The sequence below is a fragment of the Rhinolophus hipposideros genome, assembly GCF_964194185.1.
Source record: "Rhinolophus hipposideros genome assembly, chromosome: 17".
In the NCBI taxonomy this organism is placed as follows: domain Eukaryota; kingdom Metazoa; phylum Chordata; class Mammalia; order Chiroptera; family Rhinolophidae; genus Rhinolophus; species Rhinolophus hipposideros.
Window position 1 is genome coordinate 39576704 of NC_138063.1, and position 12934 is coordinate 39589637.

The following is a 12934-nucleotide window of genomic DNA, read 5'->3' on the forward strand; positions in this document are numbered from 1 at the left end:
ATATTTTGTGTTTTCATTTTCAAGTATTTTCTAATTTCACTTGTGATTTCTTCTTCAATTCATTGGTTGTTTAAGAGTTTATTGTCTAGACTTCTGGTCAAGATGGCAGAGTAGGGAAACACTGTGCTCCCCTCTTCCCATGACCACATCAAAATTGCAACTAAATTATAGAACAACTACCCTTGAGAACCACCTGAAGACTAGCTTAACAGAAATTCTATAACTAAGGATATACAGGGGAAGCCATGTTGAGACTGGTAGGAGGGGCAGAGCCAGGGAATGGTCCTGCCCCACACCCATAGTGTGGCAATTGAGAATCAGGAGGGATATCTCAGCTGTGGAGTTTCCCCCTTCCTTGAGGGCTGAGGAGTTCCAGCTCCACGCCAGGTTCCCCAGCCCAGTGTTCCAGTGCCAGGAAGAGATGTCCTTATAACTTCCAGCTGTGAAAACCAGCAGAGATTGTGGCTGAGTGACACAGAGGGTTGCTAAATCCCAGGCATTCCTCTTAAAGGGCCAGCACACAGGCTTACTGGCTGATGGACTAACTCACTCTGAATTACAGTGCTGGGGCAGCAGCTTGGAAGCTGCCAGGGACCCACAAGGAGGAACTAAATTGTCTGGCTTCAGGATGAGGCCTGGAGGGGCAGCTTTCTCTCAGACAAAAGTGTTGGTAGAAGCCAATGTTCCTTTGTTGAGCCCTCCAGCCCCCACTCTGCAGACACAAGTGGGTGCCAAGTCTGAGTCTCCATCAATCTAGGTAACACCATTTGCTCCACCTTAGTGACTCCCTGAGACACCACCTCACCTAAATGTCAGACCCACACAAACCTTTTCCAGTGACTTTTCTATACAAAGAGAGCATCTTGGCTCATGCAGACATTCCTAAAAATCTCTCAAAGTTTCACAAATCCAAACAAGCAGTGTCTGTCCTCAGTGTGCCCTGTTCCTCTTACTAAGCAGCTTCAAGCCAGGCACTAGTGGCAGCCAGCCTCACTTGGCAGCTCAGACTCTCCCAGGCACTTCCAAATCCAGCACAAGTGGCAAATATCTGCAGATCAATTTGTAGCTCATAACAGGTGGCCCAAGCAGGGCATAGGCAGTGGCTTACCTTGGATTTCACTACAGCCCATCCTCAAAAAATTCTAGAACCAACATACCTGATGGCCATTTTTAGACCACACCAGAGCACCACTCAACCACCTCCACAAGCAACATACTCAATGGGCAGACTTGGCAGGCACCAGAGCCCAGCTAAAGCAAATCTTGCTCCATACAGTCAGCCCCTGCACAACAACTCCTCCACTGTAGTCATGGCCAGTCCTCATAACCAATCAGCCTGAGGGTCAATCCCTCCCAATTATGTGACAACAGCAATCAAGACTCAAATACAACAGGAGGGCACACACAACCCACACAAAGGACACATCTTGAGCATCCAGCTCGGGTGACCAGGGAGAATGCACCACTGGATTCTCCCCCACAGGCCACCTACTACATAAAGCCAAGACTGGGAAATATAGCAGCTCTATCTACCAAGACTGGGGGATATAGCAGCTCTACCTACCATGTCCCCAAAAATAAGACCTAGCTAGACAATCAGCTGTAATGCATCTTTTGGAGCAAACATTAATATAAGACCCAGTATTATATTATATTATTATATTATATTATATTATATTAACCCAATCTTATATTATAGTAAAAGAAGACTGTGTCTTATATTAATGTTTGCTCCAAAAGATGCATTACAGCTGATTGTCCAGCTAGGTCTTATTTTCGGGGAAACACAGTAGTAAAAAATACAGGGAGATACAGCCAAAATGATGAGACAAAGAAACATATCCCAAACGAAAGAATAAAACAAAGCTCCAGAAAAAGAACTAAACAAAATAGAGTCAAGCAACCTACTGGATGCAGGGTTCAAAATACCGATGATAAGGATGTTCAATGATCTTGGTGAGAATAAAGAGATAGGAAACATAAACATAGAGATAGAAAACAACAAAAAAAAATGAGTCAGAAATGAAGACTACAATAACTGAAATAAAGAATACATTAGAGAGAATCAACAGTAGATTAGATGAAGCAGAAGATTGAATCTATTTGAAAGTTAAGTAGCAGAAAACAAAGGCTATAACAAGAGACAAAGAACAACCCAGTAATCCCACTTCTGGGTATTTATACAAAAAAAAACCAAAACACTAATTCAAAAAGACATATGTATCCATTACCTAATACAATAGATATGGAAGCAACCTAAGTGTTCATCAATACATGAATGGATAAAGAAGAAGTGGTACATATATAGAGACAGTGAAATATTACTCAGCCATAAAAAAGAACGGAATCTTGCCATCTGCAACAATACGGATGTACCTAGAGGGTGTTATATTCAGTGAAATAGGTCAGACAGAGAAAAGAAGATGCCATATGATTTCACTCAAATGTGGAATGTAGAAAACAAAATAAGTAAGCAAACAAACAGAAACAGACTCATAGATACAAAGACATTTTGAGGTTGTCAGATGGGAAGGAGTTCAGGGAGATAGGTGAAAAAAGGGGAAGAGATTAAGAAGCACAATTTGGTAGTTACAAAATAGTCATTGGTTGTAAAGTATAGTATAGGAAATATAGTCAACAACATTGTAACAACTATGTATTGTGCCAGACGGATATTTGATTTATCGAGGTGATCACTTCATTAATTACACAAAAATTTCTAATCGCTATGCTCTATACCTGAAACTAATATAATATTACATGTCAACTGTAATTGAAAAATAAAGAATTATTTTTTAAAAGATCTCATTATATAATTTCCACAATTTTGTGAATTTTCCAGTTTTACTTGCTTTATTGAATTCAAATGTGTCCTGTTGTAGTTGGAGAAGATATTTTGTCTGACAACTACATTTTTTTAATCTATTGAGACTTCATTTGTGACCCAACATATACTCTATTCTGGAAAATGTCCCATGTGCACTTAAGAAGAGTGTCCATACTTTTGTTATTAGGTAGAGTGTTCTGTATATGCTGTGAGATCTAGGTGGTTCTTGTGTTATTTATGTCATCTATTTCCTTACTTACCTTTGGTCTTGTTCTATCCATTATTCCGAGTGAGGTACTGAAGTCTCCAATTATTAGTGTAGAACCTTCTGTTTCTCCCTTCAATTCTGTCTTTTGTTTTTGCTTCATATACTTTGATGGTTTATCATTAAGTGTGTAAATATTTGTAATTGTTATATCTTCTTACTGTAATAAACCTTTTATAAATATGTAATTTCCTTCTTTTTCTCTTGTAACCTTTTTTGATTTAAAGTCTATTGTGTCGGAATGCATTTTCATTTTTTATAATTTTCCTTATAACTTCTTCAATGTACTTCTCTCCAAACTAAATAAAACCTTTTTTTGATTTAAAGTCTATTGTGTTGGAATGCATTTTCATTTTTTATAATTTTCCTTATAACTTCTTCAATGAACTTCTCTCCAAAACTAAATAAAATCCATGATACTCAATCCTGTGTATTTCCAGCACCTGTTCATTGAATGAATAAATGAATAATGTACAAATGCAAATAGCTTCACATTCAGAATGCAGCAATATATGCAAAGAAGGCAAGAGCAACAGTGGGAAAACATGGGAGTCAGCAAATAGTTCAGAGATCTTGAAATTTAGGACTTGCTGTCATATTTAAATATATCTTTATGTCTTTGCGTGAGTAAGCTATTTAACTGCATTTAAAAATAATCAATTCTTCAGGATACACAAAAAGCCATACTCAATTGAATTTTCCATATACGAACCTTTGAAACATCTTCCTCTAAGTAGAAAGGAATGCTTTTGAAACAAACTATTTCAGAAATTACATAGACCAGATGGAAACAATTGAGATGTCAGGCCATGCTATTCTATTGTTTTTCCCAATTGGTTTCAGTTTGTTAGTGTAGTTGTACAACTTTAAAAAGAAAAACAAAAAACCTCTATACTTTTTAATAATGGGCTCCACTAGCAACCAAAGTGACTTCTGGAACATCAAATTAGCTTTTATGATAAATATTGCCATGAAACCAGTAATTAGTTTCTAATGATCCTGCATTTTTCATCGGCTGTAAAGCCATAAACAGATGAAGATTTTGGCTCCTTGGCAAACTCTTTTTGACAGAGATACCTGGGTAAGGGGAAAAAAAAAGTCTTTTTGAGGTGCCTCAGGCCGTAGAAATCTGGCAAGGAGCTCATGCACTGGGACACACAGCAATTTATTCACCAATAGTTTTAACTCTCTGCAAATTGTGGCTGTAAGCATTGCAGGTCAAGCTAATGAGTGAGGTTTTTTTTTCTGATTTAATCCTAAAGAAAGAGAAAAAAGACTATTGGGCCTGTAAGATCTGACTTGATCAGCAAAACAGAAGAAAGCTAAAGCAGTAAAGAGTAAGCCCTATGAAAGCAAGAAAGGCATGTCCTATTCCTTACTTAGATTTTATTTGCTAAACAGGAATGCAAAAAAAGAAAAAAATCTTCTAATGATTTATTTGTTCATTTCAAAAATCTTATAATGATTTATTTGTTCATTCAGCAAATAATTGGAGGATATTCTCCATGCTCAATACTGGCCTAGTTGCTAATATACAAACCTGAATTATATACTGTCCTGGCTCTTGCAAATTTCATAATTTAGTTGTTGCGTTAGGAGGCAGGAAAGAGGGGTAAATAACACAATCAATGCAATATGTCCTATGCCATAACAGAATTCTCTCCAAGCATTATGGGGGCAGAAGGAAAGAGACACAACCTCTGTCATGGGTGTTAGGAAGACTATAAGGAGAAAAGGAATTTACCACTGAAAACATCTTAATGGATGAGTAGGAATATTTAGGCAAAGGAAATTTAAGGTGACCTTAAACGAGACTAAAAGGAATAGTTGGAGGGAATAGCAAGCACTCTAGCGGCGAGAGCAAGGGATGGATATAAGAGTGTGGTAGCAAGTAAGTTTGGACATGAGGTTTAGCAGTGTCCATTCAGCAAAAAGGCTGACCAGCAGGCATTGCAACATAAATATTAATGAGTATTCTATAAATGATCTAAGAAGTAGTCATTGAAAACAGAGCCAACTCATGCTTTGCTTTTAAAAAGTAAAATATTCCAAAATCTTATTAACTTCTCACTCAGAAATCTCTTTTTTAGCATTAACTTCTCACTAACATAACAGTCTTGGCAGTATAGGAGGGGCCGTGAAAGAAAAAAAACCATACACAAATAAACAAACAAACAAAAATGCTGATTAGAAATCATAGAACTCTAAGTATATTTCTTCTTCTAATCTGTTCTGCTTTTTGTGAGCTATTTAACCTGGCTGAATCTCAGTTTCTTCAATTGTAATGTGAATTAGATCAGGAGTTTTTAATCTGGGTTCTGTGATGAGCTTTAGAGGGTTTCTTGATACCCAGAAATGATGTACGTATGTGCATCATCCTGCAAGAAGGTCCACGGTTTTTATCAGCATTTCAAAAGTTCAGTGACCTCAAAAAAAAACAACACACAAAAAAACAACAACACTGAATTAAATTATCTTTAACGTCAGCTCAAAAATGCTGTGGTTCTCTAAATCTACATTTACTATAAAGCCTTGGTTGTAGGTTGCCATATCATCAACTTTTATAAAACTAGTCGACTAGTCATTTTTTAAAAAGTGCCACATGAGTGTCTCTCAATTGTGTAGTATCGGGTACCTGAACCAAGTAACTTGCTGAAGACGACACAAAGATAGGGAGAATTTATAATTTATCATCCACACCAGGACAGTTTAAGAGTAAAAAAGATGCTCTCTGATGGGATTCCAGGGCAGCGTGCTTAAGTAAGAACTATCCTAGGTAAACCCGATTCTATGGTCTTTCTATACAAGGAGCAAATTCTACTGGTTACCAATTGAATACCAATTCTACTCAAAATTTGAGTCGGTTCTCGAGCTTCGTATGACTGTTTCCATATTGATGAGGTTTATATTGGCCATGGGACTGCCCAAGATTGATAGGTTGTGAGGTCTTTTTCTATTTGGAGCAACTAAAATCTGAGGGCCCTTAACAGAAGGACAGATTGTTATTGAAGATCTCAGACGGGAGTTGGAAGGACGTATCCAGGAGAATGCTAGTGGGCCACCAGGCAGTCCCTACGGGGTGGTAGAGCTTCCCTGTGACCACCTCCAGGGTTTAGTATTCATTTGTAAGCTTTGAAAACCAGATTCATTAGTGGATCCAGAAGTGATTGGCCTTTAGTGCAAAGGATATAAAGTCATGATTCACAGAAGACACTCAAAGGGCCAATCAATAATACAGGAAAAATTACCCTCTCTAGTAATCAGTACAGTGCGAATCAAAGCAACAAGGTGACAGCACTTTTTGCTAATAAGATTGGCAAAACTTAAAAATATTGACTATAGCTAATACTGGAAAAAGGAGCGCAATATCTTCAATCTATATACCTCTGTATTTTTAAATTGATTGTACTCATGCATTTTGTAATTTTGAAAAGCTAAGTTAAAAATTAAATAAAACAAAACAAAAATGAAGAACAGACAAGAGCAAAAGAGAAAATAGAGGCAGAGGTAGAGGTAACCAGTATGAAGGGGGCCAAAGCAACAGCGGGAAATCTTTGGAAAGCGTGAGCAGACAGAAAACTGCCAGTGACAGAGTAGTCACAGAATCTCTAAGAACACGAACATATACAATCCAGTTTTAAGTGTTTTCATGTCTCTGATATAAAACCTCTCTTTCACACCAAAACTTTAGTAAAGTCTGCCACTCACAAAGGTCTTGTGCAGTTGTCCCTTAGAGTAGTGGGAGCTGCAAGGAGAAGCCCCGGATTGGACACAGAGCAGGGTCAAGAGGTGAAAAGGGGCAAAAGCTCTCAGGGCCAGAATGATTATAAGAACTCAGGCTCCTGGGGATTTACTGAAATCTTGCGGAAAGTTTTGCAGTCACCACAGAACCTGGGAGAGGGAATTTGTGGCAATTTGATCTAAATCTTGAAAACCCAAACGACCCCAGCTGATATCTTAGTGACAAATGGTTAAGAATTTCACTAGACCCTGTTCCACATTGGCCTGGGAGAGGCTGTCTCTTTCAGATGATTTTATTAATCATTGCTTTAATCTGTTATATTGAAATTCTATTTTAATTCTCAGAGAGTGATCTTATTTCCAAGGCCTTGGGCTATACCTCCCAATTGTATCCATATACCAACCATGAGTAAGGAGTGCAAACATTTGCCATACCGAATAGCTTCCCTGTTCCCTGTAAGGCCAAAATATCTGGTAAATTAATAAGGTTACATAAAGTGCAAATCTCACTGGTACCTTCAGTTATAATTTGGACCTTTAAACTTTGCAAATGGAAACAATACCTGGTGTTAATATAACATCTACTTGTGGTACACATAGTAATTTGGCATATTTCTTAGTTGATATGTAACAAGATTATACTGCAGGTGTACTGCAGGATACTAGGGGTAGAAAAGGAATGCAATACTGTGCCTGCTTTCACGCAGTTAACAATCCATAGTTAGAGAGATGACATCCCCATCAACCAGAGTGCTACAGCACAATAGGTGCACCGAGGGCCCAGGGATCCAGCCTACAGGGGGACCAACCTTAGTTGGGCTGGGCTGGCTGATGCTCTTTGCTGGATACGCTCCACTGGCCCTCACTTGCCCTGCTCTACTCTCCACCCTTTTCTATACTTCTGCAGACTGACCCTTACAAACTGTATCACCCAACCTCATTGCCCTCTGGTTCCTGGTGAGGTTCCTATGGGAGGCATGCTCAGGAGACTGGCAGGTAGAAAGAGGGAGAGGTCTGGTGTTTCTTCTCTGCTTCCTCTATCCTTTGGCACCACAGTCCTGGCAGAAACTGCATCTCGCTTCCCTGTGGCTTCTCTCCATGGCTCAAGTTCTCCATGGGGCCCCAGTAACACCAAATCTCCTCCTTGTCTCCTCAGACCTAGGGGTGGTAAGAGCTTCTAGCATCTTCACTCTCTGGCGTCTCTGGTGGGTTCTCCCAACATGTTCATATCTGTCAGTAGTGTCTACACAAAACCTCTTCTGTTCAACCATCTGAGTAGAAATCCTGACAGACCTTGATTTGATCCATGTTGAAACAAAGATGTATTTCTCACCTACACTGTATGTCCATTGTGGGTTAGCAGGCAGCTCTGCTTGGGGTCTAAGGCTGGCGACACTCTGATACCTCAAAGAAGCATGAGGCTTCCCCAGCTGAGAGAGAGCTGAAAGATCTAAAATGCGTTGGCCAGGAAGTAACACATATCCTTTCTTCTCACAATCCATTGGCCACTAAAGGTCATGTCTCTGGCCCCACTTGATTGCAGGCAGCTGAAAAATGTGGAGGAGTACATGGGTATTTGATGACCAATAAATGTCCCTCCTGACCCCAGGGCTAAAGGAAGATGTGGCCATCACCACTCCGAAGGCAGTGGTAATAGTTTAGAGCAAATCTTCAGGGAATTGGAGAAATATGGTTCAGAAATCTACAACATTGTAACCGTGTTCATGAACATGTTTTCATGTGTTCATATGAGATATAAGATAACTCCGATTGTCAATAACTGGTGATGATAGCTTCTACAAAATCACTTTCCAGAGCTGTGGGTTTGGTGGATTTTGAATTTTTGAAGATGATACTAGGAGCTTGCTTAATATTCCTGGGAGGCTTTACCTCTCAAAAATAAACATCCCTACCTTCGTAATTTTGCCTGGGAATGGACCTGATTATATTCTTTCAGTTATTATTCTCACCAACTACTACAACTCTTTGGGGGGTGATAATCCTGGCTAGAGACAGGTACAGTAGGCCTGAGATGACTTTATGTAATGGAGAAACTATCCCTATAGACTCATATCTTCTCTCTGCCCCCAAGAATCCACCTAAAGGAACAGAATTAAGTACACTCTGTTTTCTCCAAAACAAGAGATTTGAGTTTAGCATAGCAGTTATAATTGTGGAATCTCAGATATGCATGCAATTATTCAGCAAATATTTAGTGAGCATCCATTAAGTGTCAAATGCCAGGTAAAGCTTTAGATACAGAAAATACAGCAGTAAACAGTCCTCTCTTCCTTGACTTCCTGGGAAAGATGGGCATTAGGTAATGAATTGTGCAATAATTTTTTGGGTTTCAAATGTGACAAGAGCTACAAGAAAAAAGATGCAGAATGGGATGAGAAAGATACGACGGGCTCTCCAAGATCAGGATGTCAGTGAGATGGTGGAAAGGAACACGGGCGACTTTTAGCTTGAAATGGCTTTCAAGAGGCTAGGAAGGGGAGGAAGCGGTAAGAGTTGAGGTGATCTTATCTGTCCAGGATATCTGATTTAGAAAAACATCTAACTTCAGCATCTAAAGCCTAAGCCTTATCAGTTAGTTACTAGTTTCCCAAAATGGAAAAACAGGATTCTAGCAATTTCATGGTCAAAATCCAGACCTCCTAACAAATGTGGGAAGTGTTCCCACTTGCACTGAGCTGTGTCCATCTCCACTAGGGCAGGCCTAGCATGTTGGACTGGCTGGGGGGACAGCCCACCAAAAATTTACTTGCCTGAGAGACTCAGTCACTAACCTTCTGAAAAGACTTCTAATGGAAGAGGAACTCAGACAGACAAGGGTGTTTTTTCCCCCAATAGTAAATCTTCCATCATTGGAAGAGAGAGGTGAGCATTTAGCAGAAAGGAGGGCTATAAATAAAAACTAAAACTTTTATTTTTATTTTTTACTAAAAGCTTTAATCAGGGCCCTTGTAGATACATGTATGGCAAAGCATCATGCAAAAAGGAAGAGAGGTATCCTGCTTTTCTGAAGTGGGGCCAGGGTAGAGAGCAGCCAGACATTGAGAGGTCCAAGCCCAGCAACCATGGCAGAGCCCCATGTCGCCAGTGCCCATTGGGGCTACTCATCTGCTGCTGAAATCATTGACAAGGCAGGATCACACTTCTTGGCAGGCAGCAGAAGTCTCGGCAGCAGATACCAGTGAAGGGGGCCAGAGCAGATAAGAAAAAAAATTGATGGACACCACCTGGTAGCTGACAGTAGTTATTCATGAGCACATGAGCGAACCCCCCTGAGAACTCCCAGGAATAATTTAAAGGGACCTTGTGAGGTGTTGGATAACCTGCGATACATAGTAAACGCTGCAAATGCCAGCACAACACAGGTAATTACAAGATAAGAAAGTGGAGGATACTTTCTTAGGTAACTTTACAAAGCACCTTTCGGTCAGAATTGTGGACTGATAAGGTTTCAGCTATCCACGACCTACTGAAAAGACAAAAATCGGCAAGCCAGAATTTTCAGATCAATTTTTGGACTGTCAGGGGAAATTTTCTACTATAGAAGGCAAAGAAAGCCAAATGACAGAGAGAAACCAGTCAAAAAAATCGAGAGAGAGAGAGAGAGAGAGAGAGAGAGAGAGGGAGAGAGAGAGAGAGAGAGAGAAGAAGCAACCATAAGAAAGGTCAGACACCAGAATTTAAGAAATTAAGGAACTTAAGGAGAGAAGTCAGCAAACAAAGACAATGAACTTTAGCTGACCCATTTTTGACCAACTCGTGGGTCTAGTAGGAAGACTGAAAATGGGAAGAAAGGCTGAAAGACAAAGGAATTGGGAGGAGCTGGATGCTCTTCAAGCAAACAGACCTGCAGGCACGGGGACAAGCCAGACCAAGGTGTGAGGGGACCGGAAGACAGGGAGATGCCAAGTTGGCTGCACACGGATCCCTGCAGAGAGCTCAGAGGTAAATGGGGCCAGATTGCTACCAAGGAGTTTAAAGAAATAGCATGATTATATGGGGACAAGAGAGACAGAGAGAGAGGGAGATTTAAAAAAACAAACAAAAAAAAACACTTTCCCAGAAAAAAAAGCTTACCCTAAAAAAGCTCAGCTGAGACACTTCAAATGTGGACCAAGTCCCAGGAAGCATGAGATAGGAAGAAATCTGAGCCCCGTTCCCACCCACTCCAGCCCCATGGAAGTGGGGTAAGACTTGTTGCTCTGGAGACCAGGAACCGGACCCCCTTCACTGGCTGTCTGCACAGAGACAAGCATCAACTCCTTTTTTGGGCACAAGTCCCTCCCTGCCTTTCTGAGTGTCAGAGTTCTTAACTGCCAGCAACAGAAATCAACTCTGCTCAGTTAAACACAAAGTTTTGTTTGTAAGATACTGATTAGTGCACAGGAACACTAGAACACCTGGAGAACCAGGTTTGGGGATGATGTCTAAAATCCCACCTCAGAACTCTTTCGAGAGGAAGCCCCTGTTGCCCCCACCAGGCCAGACACTGCAGCCAGTCCTGCCAAGATGCCAACCCTGCTGGCATGAGCTTCACTGCCTCATTGCCCTCAGGAATCCCAGCACCCTGGAATCACAGAAAGGGTCTGCAAGGACCCCTGACTCCAGAATAGACAGTGTCTGTGTCCTAGCCCGAGGGGAAACTGGGAAAGCAAGCGTTTGCCATTTTCAACTTCAGTTGTAGAAAGCAGCTCTACCTCCCAGAAAAATCCATAGGTGGTGGCTCCCCAAACAGAGGACTGGGCTTCAGAGGAGCAGAAAGGAAGGAGTGCCCACCACGGTGACAGCCTGATGAGCAGCTTCATTTGTGACAGAAAAGGTCTTATTCCTGCTGTTGTTTACTGGGCCTCAGCTTGCACTCCTACTCTGCACCTATTCACCCCAGTACTTAACACTTCTCTTCACCTGCACACAGTTTGGAGGGAGGCCTTAGAGGCAGCTGAGCAGGTCTCCTGCTGTCATCAGGAGGATGCAGGGAGAGAGAGGGAGGGAAAGGGAAAGCGAGGGAGGGCGGAGGAGGGAAGCTGTGCCCAGGAGGGCCCATGGCTTCTGCCCTCCTTAGCTTGAAGGGAAAGAAACAGGCTCCGTGAACATTCCCCAAAGTACAACTGCCCATCTGTTACACTTGGATGTAATGGGGGTGTTCTTTTTTTTTCTTTAATCATTTTGCTACATTTTACTGGTAGCTTCCATGCTGTTTAAGCAGGTAATCATCTATTCCTTAAAAACCCTGGCACGATTTATCGGAGAGTCTGCTTGGCTTTCTAATGAGTGATCATAATAGCTGTGCTTGTTGGTGGCTCCTTTTTTTTTTCATTTTCAGATTTATCAAGGTCTGATTTAATTGCCATAAACAAGGAAAAACAAGATCAAATTAACAGATGAAATCATAGGGTTTGGAACTGATACATATTAATGAGCTCTTATTTTTGTGATCTGGCTAATAATGGCCCCAGACCTAGATAAAATTAGCCGAAAGGAAAACAAACATATCAGAGCGCTGCAGTGCTTGTATGCTTCTAGTCTGGGAAGGCACCAGATGCAGAGAGAAGAGTCCTCGGTGAGCCAGAGAGAGCGGGAGTGGGGTCTGCAGGACAAACAACCTCCCTCACCCCACTCCTGAGCCTGTGTCCCCTTTGGGCTAGACGGTGCCTGCCTGTCTTGTGAGTGGCCCAGCGTCGTCCACTCCCCACACCTCCCAAACCCTTAAGCCAGCCCCGCTTGGCAGTGCTCCAATCTGAGAAATCAGAGACAATATAAGCCACTCCTCGGTGGAATTCGCTTCAGTCCTTTTAACAGGCTTGAAGTATTTTACATCCATAGGAAAACCACCTTTGAATTAGTGGTTTTGTTCTCTGAATTGTGCTTTGTATTTGCTCTAATCAAATTCCCTCTCACCCAGATAAGCATTAAATGTGGATCACATCAGAGGCAAACACTTGCAACTCCCAGCCTGCTCTTCTCGGGGAGGAGAACTTGCCTTTGTTATGGAAATGTTTCTCCGGAGTGAGCTGACTCTGGGAAGCAGGCACCAGCCAAAACACACCCCTCCCGTCCCGTGTTTCTGCATTGCTTTAAGACTG